The sequence below is a fragment of the Macaca mulatta genome, chromosome 12, assembly GCF_049350105.2.
Source record: "Macaca mulatta isolate MMU2019108-1 chromosome 12, T2T-MMU8v2.0, whole genome shotgun sequence".
Classification (NCBI taxonomy): domain Eukaryota; kingdom Metazoa; phylum Chordata; class Mammalia; order Primates; family Cercopithecidae; genus Macaca; species Macaca mulatta.
This window is the reverse complement of record NC_133417.1, coordinates 70118610-70137333: the sequence shown is the minus strand read 5'-3', so window position 1 is coordinate 70137333 and position 18724 is coordinate 70118610. Positions and strand designations below refer to the sequence as shown.

At 35.3% G+C, this 18724-nt stretch overlaps 1 protein-coding gene across 1 annotated transcript in view; it reads left to right on the top strand.

Moving 5' to 3' along the window:
• The first annotated feature begins 989 nt into the window (after positions 1–989).
• Positions 990–18724, top strand: part of SCN3A (sodium voltage-gated channel alpha subunit 3) — a 116014-nt gene continuing 98279 nt past the window's right edge. Inside the window, exon 1 of the mRNA XM_015110270.3 lies at positions 990–1213. The gene's annotated coding sequence lies outside the window, so the exon portion shown is untranslated. The remainder of the gene's footprint in view (positions 1214–18724) is intronic.

Genomic DNA, 18724 nt, shown 5'->3' with positions numbered 1-18724 from the left:
CCTCAGCCTCCCAAGTAGCTGAGATTACAGGCACGTGCCACCATGCCTGGCTAATTTTTATATATTTAGTAGAGACGGTGTTTCACCATGTTGGCTAGGCTTGTCTCTAACTCCTGACCTCAGGTGATCTGCCCGCCTTGGCTTCCCAAAGTGCTATGATTACAGGTGTGAGCCACCATGCCTGGCCTTATAAAAGTATTTTATAGACATAATATAAATAACTGATTTGCATGACCTCATTTGAGATGAATTTCCACTGTTCCTGGTGTCATACACGTGCACCAAAATAATCCAAAGGTCTACACTCGCTAGGTTCACTGATGTATAGAATATTTTTCTACATTTAGATATTTCTTGCAAATATTTTACCAGAAAGCAACACAAAAATACTATCAGTGAGTATGTGTTACACTGTTCTCTAAGGAGTCAAATTACTCACCTTGGAAATAATTCATCCCAGGAAGAGAAAAGGTTTTCAAAAGACCAGAGCAGGCCACAAGGGAGCTTTTACAAAACTCCATACATAAAGGGTAATGTAAACTTAAAACCTAATTTTCCAATAGCAATTTTTATATCTTTTAATTTTAGTAGTTTATGTGTGAAACAATCACGTGAAACAACAAAATGATAAAATTTAGAAAAAATATTAGTAAAATGCAAATAACTGAATATGTAAAAGGATCCCATACATATTTATATGTAGTAGATAAGTTACATTTTTTTAGTGTGTTGGGAAATTTTAGCTCACATCAACTCTCTGCTGTCATCTTGGGGCACTTTCACGACTACCATGCTTCATACAGGTTTCCTTTCCTCCCCATGATAGAGGATAATGGGAATGTACTTTCTTTGGTTCAATTTTATGTGTGTCCGCCAGTAGATGGCGGTACCACTTTGAGTGCTATCCGCCTTTTTTTCTTTCTTTCTTTCTTTTTTTTTTTTCTCAAAGCTGTTTTCTGATATATGTTGGGTACCATAGAGTGAATCTCAGAACAGGAAGCGGAGGCATAAGCAGAGAGGATTCTGGAAAGGTCTCTTTGTTTTCTTGTCCACAGAGAAAGAAAGAAAAAAAGATTGTAATTAATTTGTAAACCTCTGTGGTCACAAAAAAAAAAAAAAAGCTGAACAGCTGCAGAGGAAGACACGTTATACCCTAACCATCTTGGATGCTGGGCTTTGTTATGCTGTAATTCATAAGGCTCTGTTTTATCAGGTAAGCTGACAAAACATTTCATTATCTGCACCATAGAATCTAGCTACCAGGTCATTTTTCTTACTTTAAAATCATCTTCATGCTGCTATTTTTAACCCAGTATTGTTTAAATGTAAATTACAGGAACCAAAGGCATCATTTGATGTGTAAACTGCTTACTATTTCTTTATCTTTCAAAGAAAACAGAGTCTGTCTGGAAATGGTGATTTATGGTGCATACTAGGCATCAATGGTCTTGTGTTTTTGTAGATGCTTATGATTTATTGTATTCAGAAAAAATATTTTTTATTATACTTAAAACTAGTCTAATGAGTTTCCTGTCTGTATGTCATCTATTTAAATGCCCAGTGTGTCCAGTATTTTTAAAACATTAATGTATAGTGAAATTGGAACTATCATTCTTGTGCTTTAGTCTTTTATTTAACAGCTTTAGAGAGGCCATGCATATAGGGAGTGATAACAATATAGAGGTGCTTGGCTTTGTGAAGCACACTATCATTTTTCTCTAAAATCTGTTTTCATAGAGAAAAGAACACCAATACTAACCATTTAAAAGAGGTTGAACCTTCGAAAAATAAAATAATCTCTATATGTTCCATAATATGCTACTTCTTTATCCTTTAATATATTCATTTTATATTAAATGTTTACCTTTTAATTTATTGATTTAAAGATTATTATATCTTCTTGATTAATTGTTCTATGAGCTTGATAGATTATTTTTTCTGTATGTATTTAATAACTGATTATTTTTATTAATTACCAGGAAGAACTACTGGAGCCATAAAACAATAATTTACTTTATCTATGATCCATATTTTCTGTAGTTGTATTTAGAATATTCTACATCATAACCATAAATGTTTCATTCAGTTCGCCACCACATAATTAGAATAAGAAATTATTGACAGAAATCTATAGGTATAAATTGAAAGATAAGTTTTAAAAATCATACATGGCTTTAAAATACACAACAGGTAGTGTAATGTGGCTTATGAGGACAAAGATAAAGGCATAAGTGCTTGTAGGAATTTGCATGGAAACATTTCATCACATTCACTCCAACTAGAGTGTACCGTATATTAAATGAAGACCTCTGATTTCAACAGGGCTTCCAGTCAGTACTGGCTAAAAGGGCTTCAAAAATAGAACTTGAGGCCTCCAAACTGTAATTTCTAATGATATGTTAAAAAATATTGATATCTTTCTTAACATTTTACATTGAGTAGCAATAATTGTCCCCCTGAAAACATTTCAAAAGAGTGATTGCCTAAGAGGAGAGTCCTGGGTCTTGTCTATTTCAGAGTAATTCCTACCATAGGATATAAAGAAAACTATTTTTTTTGGACAGTGTTCCCAGAAATGGCTGTTAATTAACTTGATTGTATTGTACACACCATGCTTCTCTACAGGTGACTAAATGTGAGTAACTTTGCTCTGTGCAAGCACCAGAGCTGGTCTTGATTGAACTGGTTTACATTTATGAATGAATGCTTAATTTTGTCCCCAAATGTTAACTTTTATTTTTCTTGGTATACTTGCAACAATCTCTTAGTTATTCATCTATACATGTGGTCACCATGTGAAAAGCAGATACACACAGAGTTCTTCACTTCACAAAATGCACTCTTTCAAAAATTTCGGAAATTAAACCTCTTTTGATTAAATGGTATATCAAACAAGTTTGAATAACTTACTCTTTAAAAGAATGTAGTGGTGATTGCATTTGTAAAGTTGAGAAAAATGCTATGATTTGAGTACTGAAGATAAAAAGGTTGAACCCTGAGCTGAAAGTCTTGGGATCTGGTTCAAGTTCTGCTACTAATGAGTTTTGTTGCCTCAGAAAAGACACTAAGGATCACTGAAGAGCATTTTCCTTGCCTATAAAGGAAGGAAATTAGAACCAAAGCTATATAAGAACACTTTGTTTTTAAAGTTTTCTGATCCTCATTTATTTGGATTTTTCTTCAGTTGGTTTCTCAGCTTAAGATACAACTTTGACTCTCACTGAGTTGTAAATTATGATTGATGTGCTAAACATGAAAGTGGGAAAATAGAGAAATAGGGGCATTTCTTGGCCAGTTCCTTCTGTGTTGGAAACTAGTAGGGAGCAATATGGAGAAGTGGTTAAGAGCAAGAGCTTGGCAGGTTACATTTTATGGCCACTATTACCTGACAAGTCATCTAAACTCTCTGAGCCTTTGTTATATCATCTATAAAACAGGAATAATAACGACTGTGTTGCAGGATTGTGTAACTAAAATAATGTCTGTTCAGTGCTTGGTATAGATCCTGGAACATGATTACGAACCTCCTTCCTCTCTCCCCCGCCAACCTAACTCACATCAAAAGGAACAGGATAAACATAAAGGCATAAATTTTCATCATTGTTATTATTGTTATCGTTAGTGCTGGTGATATAATACCTTCCACCACAACAGGAAGGATGGAATAAAACTGCCAAATAATTATGTACCTGAAAAGTGAATGATTCTCATCTTGGAAGGGTGCCATTTACAACAACAATTGTGTACCTATAATAATATCACTTAGTGTTAACATTCCAGGCAATTCCTGGAGAGTTTATACAACTCATAATACCTTCCATAAGACAGTTATTTATGCCCAATATGCTATCATGGACTTCAAAACTTTCTTCTTCTTATGAAAATAGAGGCAAAGGGCCTTATTTCACGTTCCCTTAAGAGGATATACCTGTTAGATGAAAAGTCTCTGTAAAGATTCACAAAGGGAATCTATGTTTCACCAAAACCACATTTAAATGCCAAGTAATTTCTACTAAGACCACCAGACAACAACCAAAATCTCAGGAAAGTCTTTGCTATGTGATCAACTCACAAACTCTCTAATGCTTCAGTTCTATTAACGGTACAATAAGATGTGGAAAGGCAAATTGTGCTTGATGAATGGTTGATGGACTGCAAAATCCCTGCTTTCCTCCAAAGGTTGTTTCTAAGTGTAGCTTCGTGCTCCTGACAGCTGTGTGCTACTGGGGTCTTCGGGAGCTAGAACTGGGATGACCTTTCAGCACCCCAGGCCTCCTAATCCTTCCCTTCAACCACCCTGAGCCTCTTTAAACTGACTCAAGTAACTGTGCTGTCAGTTTCATCTTCATGGCAGTCAAGATGACTTAACGGACTCTTGATTAGGTAGATCTGAGAGGGCTAAGAGCTTGGGAGCCTTAAAAATATGAGGGTAGTGTTTCTCCACAAGATAAATATGGTGCTTGGAATTTGTTGCTCATCTGTCTCTCAGTTCTAGGTCACTTCCAGCTCTTACGAGTTCTTATTTTTAAGGTTGAAGTTAACTAAAAGCATCCATAAGAATAAGCATTTAAAGATTTTTTTTTCACCAAGAAATGAACATGTGATTATATAGTGATATTTCTTTACATAGGTAGCTGTGAAGATTACTTTTTTCTCATTTTCAGTTATGTATAGAAACATGAACTCACTGAAGTTTGGGAATTCATGTTTCATTTGTCACCTAAAAATATATTATTCATTCACACCTTAATATTAATGGTTGTTTTACCAGTTTTCCAAAACTGTGAGGATTAATTACTAACCTACCAATGAAATATAATTACTTAACAATCTATTTTTGTATTTTTAGATTCTATTTTACATTTTCGATTAATTTTAATTCTAACTGCTCTCATTTTCAAAATTTCATGCTTACGTTTTACCTCATAAACAACTTTCCTGGCAAATCCATATAGAACCTGACATCTGAATTACTTCTTGAGGTAGATTGAACAATTCTAACTTGAGGTAGTTAGAAAATTTGGAAGAAAGAAAATCATATTCTTGCTTTATATTGCCAGTTCACACATGTATCTTTGATTGAGAAGCTACTTTTTTAGTTCAGCTTTACCTGAAAATATTTTTCACTCTAGGATGAAATTAACACATTCTTTGTTTATATTTTAATGGGAAATAACAAGTGCAGGCACCTATTTCGGAGCAGAATAGTGTTTCCTCTTAATAATACAGCAATAAATAAAATCTTGCTCTTTTGCTAAGCACAGACATACTTCGTTTTATTAACTTCCTGATAGGCACCAGCTCTTTGGATACCTAAAATTTGAATCTACATCAGACATATAATTTGTTAAAGTAGATGAATTCTTTAAAATTTATATGAATACCTACTTAACTGGATACCACAAGTTTCAATGTGCCAAGTATTTTTTTTTGGTTACTTTTTTAAATATCCTACTTCTTTCCTGTAAGGATTTGAAATGATAAAGGACATTGTGGAAATAATTTTAAAGAAAGTTTTACCCAAGATCTAGGATTGCCTGAGAGGAGAGCCCTGGGTCTTGTCTATTTCAGAATAATTCCTACATAGGATATAAAGAAAACTATAGGATATAAAGAATAATTCCTACATAGGATATAAAGAAAACTATAGGATATAAAGAATAATTCCTACATAGGATATAAAGAACAACTGAAAGGTAACTTACAAGCAAGTTTACAATATTAAAATACAGCACATATAAAAATATGCTGGGTGTAGTTGTATAAATGAATTTTCAGGAATTTTAGTTCAGAGAAAACTTATGAAATCTGGAGTTATTTCTGTAAGAATTGAATTAGGTTTTCATTTTTTTGGAGACTGCATATAGGGAGCCCTTCATGTGATTAAACTCTGTGCTGGAGCAAAGTTAGAGAAATGATGGTCCCTTAATTATTAAATAGTGGTTTAATATTGTTTTATTCAATGGGTGAATTCAAAGTCACTCTTTAAATAACTTTGACCATTTTCTGCCAAGAAGCTCCCTTTTGGGAATTTTAATCTCCTGATTTTCAGAATATACTTTATTCTTACTTTGGTTGTACAGAACATTTTGTCCTTTTGCTTTCCCAAGAAAGAGCTTGAACTGGAATAATTCACTAAATTCCAATTCATATTTCTAAGGAGTGACATTGCACTTCTGGTCTAGAGTCCAATATATTCTTGCATAAGATTTAATAGGACACATTTTGTAGGTTTAAGCCTCTATTTGAGGACTAGTCACCTGTTTGTCAGTTTCTCTGTCTCCTTGGTGTTTCTGCTTGTGACATTTATTTTTCACCATATAAGTTGTTTTCATTATGCCTAACTAAACATGTTCCGAAGTACTCTGAGCATTTTCATGGAAAATATATCATGGAACTTATATCATGGTTGGTCATGACCTTAAATAATAAATTCTAGAAGAAACGAACATAAATTCCTACATGGGCAAAGTAGGTAAGAGAAAGCAGTGAAGCCATTCCGGTTGGGCCTAAAGAACTAGAAAGTGCATGCATGCCCTTTTTAAAAATGGAAAACGCCTTCTCACTGCTAGGAGACTGTTACATCAAATGACTTCTCTGAAGAAGCTGAAAAATCCAAATTGTTAGTAAAGATTTCCCTCTGTTGTTAAACGGAGTCATCTATTTCAAAGTATTTATAATACCAGATAGATTCAATAAAACACATGTATAGGCAGGATCTTGCCAAGGAATTGCAAAGTTTCTTTTTCTCCTTTTGCCAATCAAACCAGTACTTTTGTCAGTGAGGGAAAACAAACCTCATGGAGAGGAAACCACTTGACCATATTTAGAAGCACAGCCACATTGGTACTCAGATCTCTTTTCTCCCAGTCTAGGCTCAGTCTGTTTCATTTCAAGTCCTTGAATCTATGCATTACCTTCTTGATTTCTAGTTTTCTTCCCAATATTAACATCACCACAATACTTAGCATCATTGATTTTTTTTTCTTTTTTTCTATTGCTATTTTCTGTTGCTAGTGATATCTTGTTTCTGCTATGCTATTTGTTGCAATATGTAATATTCCCACTTCCACTCTGTTCTTTAAACACTGTTGAAACTTGTTTTTAAAGTTTAAAATTTAGGACAAACACATTGTGATCCTTTACCTCTGAAAGGGAAAAATATTATTGATATGATATATACATGTCCTTGAGACCTGTATGGTCTCAAAATTCTAAAATGTTTTGTCTTTTGTCATAGCCAATAATAATTACATTTAAAATAAATACTTCCTTAATATCAGCTTTTTTACAATAGCCTTAGGTTCTATTATTGATCTTTTTATATTTATACCAAAAATTAATGTAAACTATTAAATTAGCATTGGAAAAAACAGGCAAAAATATAATTCACAATCATATTGTGTTCTCTTACACTGACATAAAGCCTGAATAGTATTGGATAAGAATACAAATCAAAGATATATACCTGGAATGAGAACTTCTTGGCCAGGAAATAGGAAGTAAAAGAAGAAAAAAGCAAAATGAGAGAAGCAAAAAACAGATTTATAGGCCCTCACCAATAAAAATGTCAGGAGAAAAAAAAAAAAAACACAGCTAAAGAGAAAGATATGTGCAAACATACTGAGAGAAAACAAAAAGAGGTAGAACATTATGAGCTGATTCAGAGAGTGGCCCACAGCTGTGGATGCACATTAGACTCACATGAGAAACTTTAAAAAAGAGCAATGCTTGGCTCCACCTTCAACCGATTCAGTCAGATTCTCTGAGGTGGAATCTGGGTATCAATATTTGTTTAAAAGCCCTGCAATTGTAGTTCAAATGTGTAGCCAGGTTTAAAAACCAATTGACTAGAGAAAGAGAAAAATAACCAAAGCCAATGAAAACTTGGCTAGGGAAGTGAATGATAGTTGACAAATGCTTTTCAAAATAATTTCAGAGTGCTATCCAGCGGGCATGTGTTAAGTAAAGATATTATGCAAATTCTTAAGGAAGCAACAAAAAATATGCTTTTGTCCATTTCTCCCTTAGTTGAACACACTGGCATTTATTGACGTGTTTAAATAATTTTACATTTGAAATTGTTAATTTATTATCCCAAGTATATTTGAAAGTTGATTCAGCTGCTGGTTATGGAATATTTTGCAAGCTAACCATGCAAACAATGTACACATTTGGAGCTGAGCATCCACAACTTCAGATTTGTGCAACCATAGATTCACTCACTGATTTATTTCTTACCTATAAATTGCTACCTGGAGAACTAAGTCTTGAAGAATCAAATAAGAGTAGGTCTGCTGAAAGATATTCTTTGAATCTCCAAATCATCAGTTGAAAGCAAAACACTTTGATTTTTAAATTTTTTAAACTGCAATTTAGGCAGATTTGGAGGAAAGACAGATTCTGTAAATGAACATATTTTTTAAAACCAAAATGCATTTTAAAAGATAGTTTTCAGAAAATGGTATATCTGCGAAAGAAGTGAATTAATCTAATAGTGGAGCGAAATTAATAATTAATTGCATTTCTTAAAAAGAATCTCATTCCTAAGATGAGTCAGCTTTTAAGGAGACATTTCCTGGGTTAACACCCCAGTTGCTGTTCCGGATTGGTTTCCCACAGCTGAGTAGGAGACATAGAGGACAATCCTCTACAGGTCCTTCAGAGAAGATTATATCCTAAAGTCTTTTCTCTAGAGGATCATCATTTAATATTAATAGTTAGCTATGTTTTCTTCACCCATCTCTAACATTCTGCCAAAGTGGTCAGTAAAATGATTCTCATTACAGAAAATGTCTGTTAAATCTCAAGATGAGAATATCCACATTTTGAGGCAGGTCGCTGGTGCTTCTGTGATAAACAGAAGAAATACAATATCATGTTCGAGGCCAGGGTTGTGATGGATGTGTGTGACACAGTGCTTGTGTCCTCCCACTGGGATTGGATCATTTACTTAAAAACAAAAAAACAAAAAAAAAAAACCAACCTTTATACACAAAGTTTTTGGGAAGTCTGCAATGAAAATATAAATAAGAAACCAATAAGCTATTGATAAGAATGAAAACCTGAACCAGGGAAGGAATGCTTTTATGAAGAAGGGTCACCTTAAATAACATGATCTGTGTAGAGGGTGAATAATTTATGGTTGACATAACCATTCCCCTCTACCAACAGATGACAATTGTAAGAACTAACTAGATTCTTTTGAGGAAACATTCCAACTCCTTATTCAGAAGCACTTTGTACATTTTGAAAAGGAAAGGGTAATGCATGAAGGTAAATGAAAAGTGGCAGAGTACATCCAAATCAAGATGCAGATTTTCATGCAAATAGACACTAGAGGTAAGATACACCATGAAAACAATAGTCAGCTCCCTCTTATGCATTTGTAAGGTATGGTTTTCTACTCAGTATCTTAAAATTATCCTGAGTCATTGTAAGACACCTTTCTTTTAAATATCCCATTAAATCTATAGTGGTGCCAGTTCAGAAAACACTTTATGAGATCAATTTAATCAGAAAATAATACACTTCCTCCTCTCCCCCAACAATCCATATCCCTCAAGAAAGCTAGATTTGGGAAGTTTCACACTTAACAAAATCGTTTCTATTTATTCTCTCAATTTATTTCTGAATAAAAATTTTGAAGACAGATATTTAAGACATTAAAAAAGGCACTTGATGTGGGAACTCAATACTTTCCGATCGACTTTTCTGTAAACCTAAAATTGTTCTAAAAAAATAAAGTCTGTTAATTTTTAAAGAGGAGTGGCACTTGAAGAATGAATGAACTCAATGTCTGATTTTGCACTGGCAATTTTATCAGGATCCTGAATCCTCCATGTCCTTGAGGGGACAGTTCAGGCACACGGCAGGGCATCTCTCCCTCCTGGCATCTTCCATCTCACCTCTTCTTAGGTTTTTCCTCAGGATTACTGCCCTCACTAGTCAGTTTCTTATTTATCAGATCCTCTATCCTCTGGAGGGTGAAGACAGACAGACCATGCTAGTCTTCAGCAGTTTGGTTGCTACAATCCCTGTTTAAAACAAAATTTTTTATCATATGTAATTTTCTCTTACCTGTGGCATTCTGGATCTCCTGTAGCCTCAAAAGAATTGAGCACTGAACAGCATCCCCTTCCTGTCCTTATGTGCAGAGACCTTTTACTCTGCATTCCCCACTGCAGTGAGTGGCATCATCCACACCTCAATCAGGGCAGTGCACACAGTCCTTTGCTCTATTTTGGTGCCAATGATGTGCTTAGAGGCTGAAGGAAAAACACAGATTCTCTGGGTCCTGAATTCAGATCCCAGGAAAGACTTTTTTTTTTTTTTTTTCATCTTTTCTTTATTTCAAAGGGCCCTTTCTGGGGGAGATGTGGCCAAGTGACTGGTCATATTTCACTGAAAACCAGACTTGAAGGTTTCTAGGTTTTTTGTTAACTACAATTTGTACGGAATTTATCAGTAGGAGATTTTTTATATTACCATTTCATGGAGATGTCATGTGTACAAAATTGAATATCTACAGTTAGAAAGGATTCAAGAGATAGTTCTTTTCAGCAGCTGATCTTCAAGTCATATTCTACTCAAGGCATTATATTATTTATTCATCAAGAAACAGTTTAAATTGGGGCTGGAGAGGACCTATGCAAGCATCTAGTTCACTAAAGTCTTCTAAAAATGAATATATCCTATAATAGATGTGACACACCTACCTCAGGAACATGATTTATAGAAGGTTTAGTGACCCACATTCAGGGTATAAGGGTATTGCTATACCCTCAGAAGTTTCTCTCAGAAGGGAGAAACATTTGGAGTAAGTCTAGTACAGAGTACCAAAGTCTGGACACTGAACTAGAGTTTTAGTGATAAAAGAGGTGCTACAAATTAACTGGTCAATTTCCCACCTCTCCCTTCTTTTTTACACATATAGACACTAAACATCTGAGATCGTGAGTGTTCAATATATCACACAAGTGATAGCAGAGACAAGTCTAGAATACAGGTTGTCTGATTTGCAACTCGTATATCTCTCCTTCTGCTTTCCTCTTTCTTATCTTTTCATTAAATCTCATTTCTAAGAAAGAAAGGGCAGGGCATGTTTTTCTAGTATATTGCATTATCTTCTGTGGCACCATCTTAGAGTCATCCACTCTGTAACACTATAACCGTGTATCTAAGGGGCCTGCTTAGTGAGGAAGTCCTCTTTATGTGATTGGATTTTTGCTGATGAAGAATCAAATGGCAGCTGAACTTCAGACACACCTAAATCATCCTGTGCTCCGGTGTGGTTTACCATTTGCACCCATCTGAAGCAGTGATTAAAACCTTTTTGCTCTGAGCTGGACAAATCCCAATCCTCTGTATTTTAAATCTCAACAGAGCACAGATAACATGTGGAGTAGTCAAAACTGCCATCTTAAAGTAATGTAAGTCATACCTCAAGTTCCCAGTTCTCAATTTTCCTCAGGTTGCCAAGTGAAAAAGGCAGTCGACTCTCAACACTCAGTTGTGAAAACAGTGCGCTGTCATTTTGATTACAGTCAGTAAACAGTCTGTGTTTGCCTGGAAAGAAGCTGCCTAAAGCACATGGTACCAGCAAGCAGTAGGAGACATGTGGCTGAGGGCAACATAGGGCTCTCTATTATGGCTGATGTTGAGGTAGGAAAAGGATCAAGGATTGTTCGGAGAATGCTGTTTGCTTTATATTTGTCATGTTGCCAGTGTACTTCAAAATAGAAAGCTTCCTGTAATTCTGTTATATTCCGATTTGCATGTGGTTTCTGCTCCTCTGCGCACACACACAGAGAATGTTCACTTATGAATAAAGTAGCTTTTTCACTATGGTGTTTCTTAGACCGAAAGACAAAAGCAGCAACCTGACTACATAAAATAGAAAAACTATTGATCCAGAGAGAGCCCCCTCCCCCTTGTAGGACATCTCAGAATAGGGGATTCTCCTTTTGCTTAATGCATGCATTTGTTCATGGGTTTGATCCCTTCGAGGAGAGTGATGGAATAGGGAACAAGTATATCTGAAAAAAGCACTGTGCATTAGAAATATAATGAGTCCCATGTATGTACTTTTAAATGTTCTAGATTCTAATATCAAAAAAGAGGAAACAATAAGATTACTTTTATTAATGATATATTTTATTTAAGATGATATGTCCTAAATATCATCATTTCGAAATTTGGCACCTACCCACATTTCAAATGCTCAGTTCCTCATGTGGTCAGTGGCTACCATATTGGACAGAATGTTTGTAAGATTTGTTTTGGGCAGTTGTATTCAACATATATCAAATAATGTCCTGCTTACTGTGGTGGGTAGCTAATACACCCTTATCCTCAAGGAATTTAATAATAAATGGAGAAGCAATAAGGCACATCTTCAATAACAACAGAAGATAGAATATATATAATTACTGTAAAAATTTTAGACAACATGTGTGTGCTCTGGGAGTTCAGAGGAAGGCAAAACGACTTCTGACTTGGAATTGGGGTATGATGAGCCTAGGAGTGCAAGTAGGATTTTAACAGGTGACAGTTGGTGGTCAATGATATTTCAGACAGCGTGAACATTTTTGAACGCCAGGTGTCAGAGGCTGGAGTCTTTTAGGGAATGAAAATATACAGAGTATGTAAGATGTAGCTGGAGAAGTTCATTGGTAAGATCATTGTAGAGAGGCTTTGACTAACTTTTCCAAAGAAAAAATTATAGAATTTGATGGCAACATTTACTAGTCATGTGACCTTGGGCAAGTTACTTGTTCCCTCTGAACCTTATTGTTTTCTTATCTAAAAAATACAAACAAAAATCATATTTATCTTACATATTTGTTGTGAATATTAAATGAAGTAATCAGTCCCTGATAAGTGACAAGTGCTTAATCCCTGTTCTCTGTTATCATTCTTACTTCTCTAAGATGTTTTGCAGTGGGAAATACTTTAGGAAAAGTATTCAGTCTTCAATTTGCTTTGTTTTAAAGAGAGTTTAGTAATCTTGGCATAGTTATGTAATTATATTTGAGGTAAAGAGGACTTTAATGTATGTATTTTGTTCTAGGTTAAATAAGGCTACATAATTAGTAAATATGGTGCCTACAGAGTTTGGCTTTGTTTTTCCTGCATTGAGTCTTTTTATGTTTTATCATCTTAATATCTATATAATATAAAACAAAGTTATCTGATTTACTTAATCAATACCCCATTAGTGGACAGTTTCATTTTTTCTAGACATTGCTATTATAAAATATGTTGCCATAGATAGAATATGTGAGTTTCTAAAGATTGGGCTGAATTTCCAAATAATACATCTAAAAAAAATTTATTAAATTTTTCAGAAACCAAAATTAAATAATTCATTGATTTTAAAAAAGTATTCATTGAGCACTACTATGTGGGTGTACTGTTCTAGACACATGAGATTCAATGGGGAAAATAGACCCCAAAAAGTCAAATATTCCAGCCCCTGTGTTGTTTCTGTGCTACCCAGGAGAGACATAAAATGAATAATAAACATTATAAGTAAGTTATATAGTACCTAACAAAATGATAAGTGACTTGGAAACATCAGAACAAGATAAGAGATTAGAGGAGAAGTGTGAGCAGTTCTCTTTAAAAAGGTAAACTTTTGGCCAAGACTTGCAGGAGATAAATGAGTTAGCCATTCAGCTTTCTAGAGGAAGAGCATACTGGAATGGGGGAATAGTCTGCGTGTGCTTCCAGGTACAGAAGACAGCTGGAAGCCAGTTTGGTTACAGAGAACTGAGGGAGGAAGAGAATAGAAGGAGGTGCCTTCCCCTAGATAACCAAAAGGTCAGACAGATTATAAGGCCTTTTAGGCAATTGCAAGGATTTGGGACTTTTTTTCTGGGTAGCTTCTGGGGGCTTCTGAGCAGAGGAATAAGATATGATTTGATTTTTATATTCTCAAATCACTCTGACTGGCGAGGTGAAAACAGGCTGTACGGGAGTCAGGCTGGCAGCAGGGAGACTGAAAGTGATTGCAGGCTTCTGTGTAATACTGCTGTAAATCATTTCAAGGTTCCAGGTGCAGGGAAATTACACCATAGGGCATCAAATGAATAAATAAATGAAACTGAAGAATCTATTACTGTCATCTTTAAGAAACCACAAAAATATAAGTGATATGCCCAGTATACATATTTCTTTTTTTTTTTTTACATACTTTAAGTTCTAGGGTACATGTGCACAACCTGCAGGTTTGTTACATATGTATACATGTGCCATGTTGGTGTACTACACCCATTAACTCGTCGTTTACCTTAGGTATATCTCCTAATGCTATCCCTCCTCCATCTCCCCACCCCATGACAGGCCCCGGTATGTCATGTTCCCCTTCCTGTGTCCAAGTAATCTCATTGTTCAGTTCCCAACTATAAGTGAGAACATGTAGTGTTTGGTTTTCTGTCCTTGCAATAGTTTGCTGAGGATGGTTTCCAGCTTCATCCATGTCCCTATAAAGGACATGAACTCATCCTTTTTTATGGCTGCATGTATTTCATGGTGTATATGTGCCACATTTTCTTAATCCAGTCTGTCACTGATGGACATTTGGGTTGGTTCCAAGTCTTTGCTATTGTGAATAGTGCCGCAGTAAACATACATGTGCATGTGTCTTTATAGCAGCATAATTTATAATCCTTTGGATATATACACAGTAATGGGATGGCTGAGTCAAATGGTATTTCTAGTTCTAGATCCTTGAGGAATCACCACACTGTCTTCCACAATGGTTGAACTAGTTTAGAGTCCCACCAACAGTGTAAAAGTGTTCCTATTTCTCCACATCCTCTCCAGCACCTGTTGTTTCCTGACTTTGTAATGATTGCCATTCTAACTGGTGTGAGATGGTATCTCATTGTGGTTTTGATTTGCATTTCTCTGATGGCCAGTGATGATGAGTATTTTTTCATGTGTCTTTTGGCTGCATAAATGTCTTCTTTTGAGAAGTGTCTGTTCATATCCTTCGACAACTTTTTGATGGGGTTGTTTTTTTCTTGTAAATTTGTTTGAGTTCTTTGTAGATTCTGGATATTAGCCCTTTGTCAGATGAGTAGATTGCAAAACTTTTCTCCCATTCTGTAGGTTGCCTGTTCACTCTGATGGTAGTTTCTTTTGCTGTGCAGAAGCTCTTTAGTTTAATTAGATCCCATATGTCAATCTTGGCTTTTGTTGCCATTGCTTTTGGTGTTTTAGACATGAAGTCCTTGCCCATGCCTATGTCCTGAATGGTATTGCCTAGGTTTTCTTTTAGGATTTTTATGGTTTTAGGTCTAACATTTAAGTCTCTAATCCATCTTGAATTAATTTTTGTATATGCAGTATACATGTTTCTAACCTTAAAAAAAACAAAAAAAAAACAAACAATGCAGCACACCAACATGGCACAAGTATACATATGTAACAAACCTGCACGTTATGCACATGTACCCTGGAACTTAAAGTATAATAATAATAAATAAATTTAAAAAATAAAAAAAATAAAAATAAAAATAAAAAAATAAAAAATAAAAAATAAAATACACTAATACGAAAAAAAAAATCCATAAAATTCTGGATTCTATAAGCTCGGTATTGTCAAAGTGTGGTTCCTGGGCTGGCAACATCAGCATTATCTGTGCATTTGTTAGAAATGCAAAATTGGGTCCCACCCATATATACCTGGGGTGGAGCCCAGAAATCTGTGTTTTAGCAAGATGTTAGCCTGGTGATTCTGATGCTAAATTTTGAGAACCACTGCTTTAAATTAGGTTGGTGAAACTAGATGGCCTGAAAGATTATTTTCAATGTTAGGATACAGTGCTTCCAAGTTCATTTCTTAATATTTATTTTTATTATAAAATTAAGTATAGTCCTTGAGAAAAAATGGTTTATAAGAAGTATAGAATCATGCTAAAGAATGAAAAAGTCTTAAATCACATAGAAGAATTTTATTTTTATTTATTATATCCCTCCTCTTTTAAAAAGTGATGCTAAGTTTTTTATATATATATAAATATAAAATATATATATATTTATATATATATATATAAAATCTGCATCTTTTACAAGTAGCACAGGTGGGGGGAATGGAGTCTCACTCTGTCACTGAGGCTGGAGTGCAGTGGCGTATTCTCAGCTCACTGCAACCTCTGCCTCCCAGGTTCAAAGATATATAAATATATCTTTGTGCAATAGGCATCTCAAGACAAGGAAAATGGAGAAAATGTATGTGATACATCTGTTAAGGACTGTATGCTAATGAATTTACTGTTTCAAAATGTACACTTAGCTCTGAGTCTCCCGAGCCCAACGTTTTTAAAGGAAGAAATGAATTTTATACAACACAAAGAAAGAAGTCTCAGACTTTAAGTTAACATGGACCACCATGAAGGTGGTCAAAGTTGCTACAAGGAGAATCTCTGGCGCTCCCTAAGAACTGAATAGACAATTTGGTTTCCTAGACAACATTCCAGTATTTCACCCTATGATATCTTGGTGATTTGCCCATTTGAAGTTACCTCTTTAATAGGGACCTGAAGTCTTAAAACCAAGTGAGCAGATCGTAATTGAGGCTGTTACCTCTTCACAGAGGTCGAAGAGCCAACCAGGTTCCCACCCAGATGGAAAGCTGTCCCTTCCTCATGGCAAAGCTTGTGAGTTCCTCCATGACCACCTTTGGATCTGCTTCTGTTCTTGCGCAAAATGCTGAATAGCCAGAATTTTACAGCCTGCTGCATGACACAGATGGTTGTAACCTGGAAAATTCTTAAGCAGGTATATCATGTCATCAGTATAAAGGAAGATAAAAACAATTGAAAGAAAATAAAGTTGCATTCATGGCCAGAAACAAAGGGTAAAGATGCAAAATGATGCTAAAAATAGTGGAGCCATAGTAAAACAAAAAATTTACAAACACTGGGAACTAGAAGATCTTAAAGGATAAATAAATGTTCAGGATAAACTAAAATAACCACAAAAGAGAATACAAACAAACTTACCTCTAGAATATTCAATTGTTGATATTAGCATAAGCATTAATAACAATACTAAGTAGAAACGGCTTAAGAAAAATAAAATTAAAGATTTAAATTGTCTAAGATTCCTCAACTGGTGACATCTAGCATTTTTAGGATAGTGTTTCTATCATGCTGTTTGAGCTATCACTTCCTTATTTGAAAACTGAAGGTTTTCCCCTAAATTACTAAAATGCTGAAATTTTATTAAGATAATTTCAAATGCAGGCTAACCATTTTGGGGGGATCTCCAGATCCAATCAATGTATTAGGTCATCTGAAAGCAAAGTTTCTGGACCATCTTATCTCATCACCTTCTAAATGAAATTCACTGAGTTTAACTAATTGCAGCCATCAGAGAAAGACTTTTTCGACTGAACCTTGTACGCATCTGTGCAAAATTAAACTTAAGATGTCTGCTGAGCGTGTTGCCTCATGTCCTTTATACTATATCCTAAAACTTTCCTCCCTTCAGTTCAGTTCTTGAAAAATGTTTGCTTTTTATACATAGCTTTTAGGAAATGTGTTTTTTTCCTAAAATAGAACAAAATTCATGTGATCCAATATGCTTCCATTTTTTGCTTAGTTACTGGGTACATTAGAGATAAACTCTAGGCTTGATTACCAAAAGCACTCAGATTGTATTCTTTACTCATTCCTTCAGAGCATCCTTTCTCAAATAATCGTCTATATATCGCTTGCACAAAACTGACTTGGAGAGTGTATTAAAAATGCAGATCCCTGTGCGCTACCTCAGATCTACTTTTTCAGAATCTCCAGAAATTGAATCCAGAAATCTGCATTTTTACAAGTAGCACAGATGATTCTTTTTTTTTTTTTTTTTTTTTGAGGGGAGAGGCGATGGAGTCTCGCTGTGTCACCCAGGCTGGAGTGCAGTGGTGTATTCTCAGCTCACTGCAACCTCCACCTCCCAGGTTCAAGCGATTCTCCTGCCTCAGCCTCCTGAGTCGCTGGGATTACAGGCGTTCACCACCACGCCCGGCTAATTTTTGTATTGTTAGTAGAGACGGGGTTTCACCATGTTGGTCAGGCTATCTCGAACTTGTGACCTTGTGATCTGCCCACCTCGGCCTCCCAAAGTGCTGGGATTACAGGCATGAGCCACCGCGCCCTGCCGCACAGGCGATTCTTACGCTCACTGAAGTTCAGAATTGCTTAGAGTCCAATTTTATATAATGGTTAATTTGTAAACCAGGGCTGCTTTTAAACATGAGTGACATGCAACTCTTATTAAGATATAATACAGTTTGAAGTATGTGGCCTAAATTGGAGGATGAATCCACATGAAGGAATCACTGCGATTTCCCATGGATACTTGGGATTAAAAACAAACAAACAAAAATTCTCTCTCCTGTTTGAAGCCAAGGCCATAAAATACATTTTCTCCAATCTGTAAATCAGTAATTTTCACAAGGATAGGAAAAAGAAAGATAATTCAAGCAAATCAGAAACTTCTGGGATGCTTTCTCAAACTCTACCCTCTGCTCCTCCTTACTCGCTCTTCAATATCCAGACTTCCCTACCTCAAGCCCCTCCACATCCCAGCAGAAAGCTCTCAAATGTTTTAAAAAGGTATTTAAATTGATGTTTTGGTTGTTTAACATACTTAACATCATGTTCATTATAGCTCAGGCTGAAGGTCAAAGTATTTAAAACTTAGTTACTTGTGTACTATG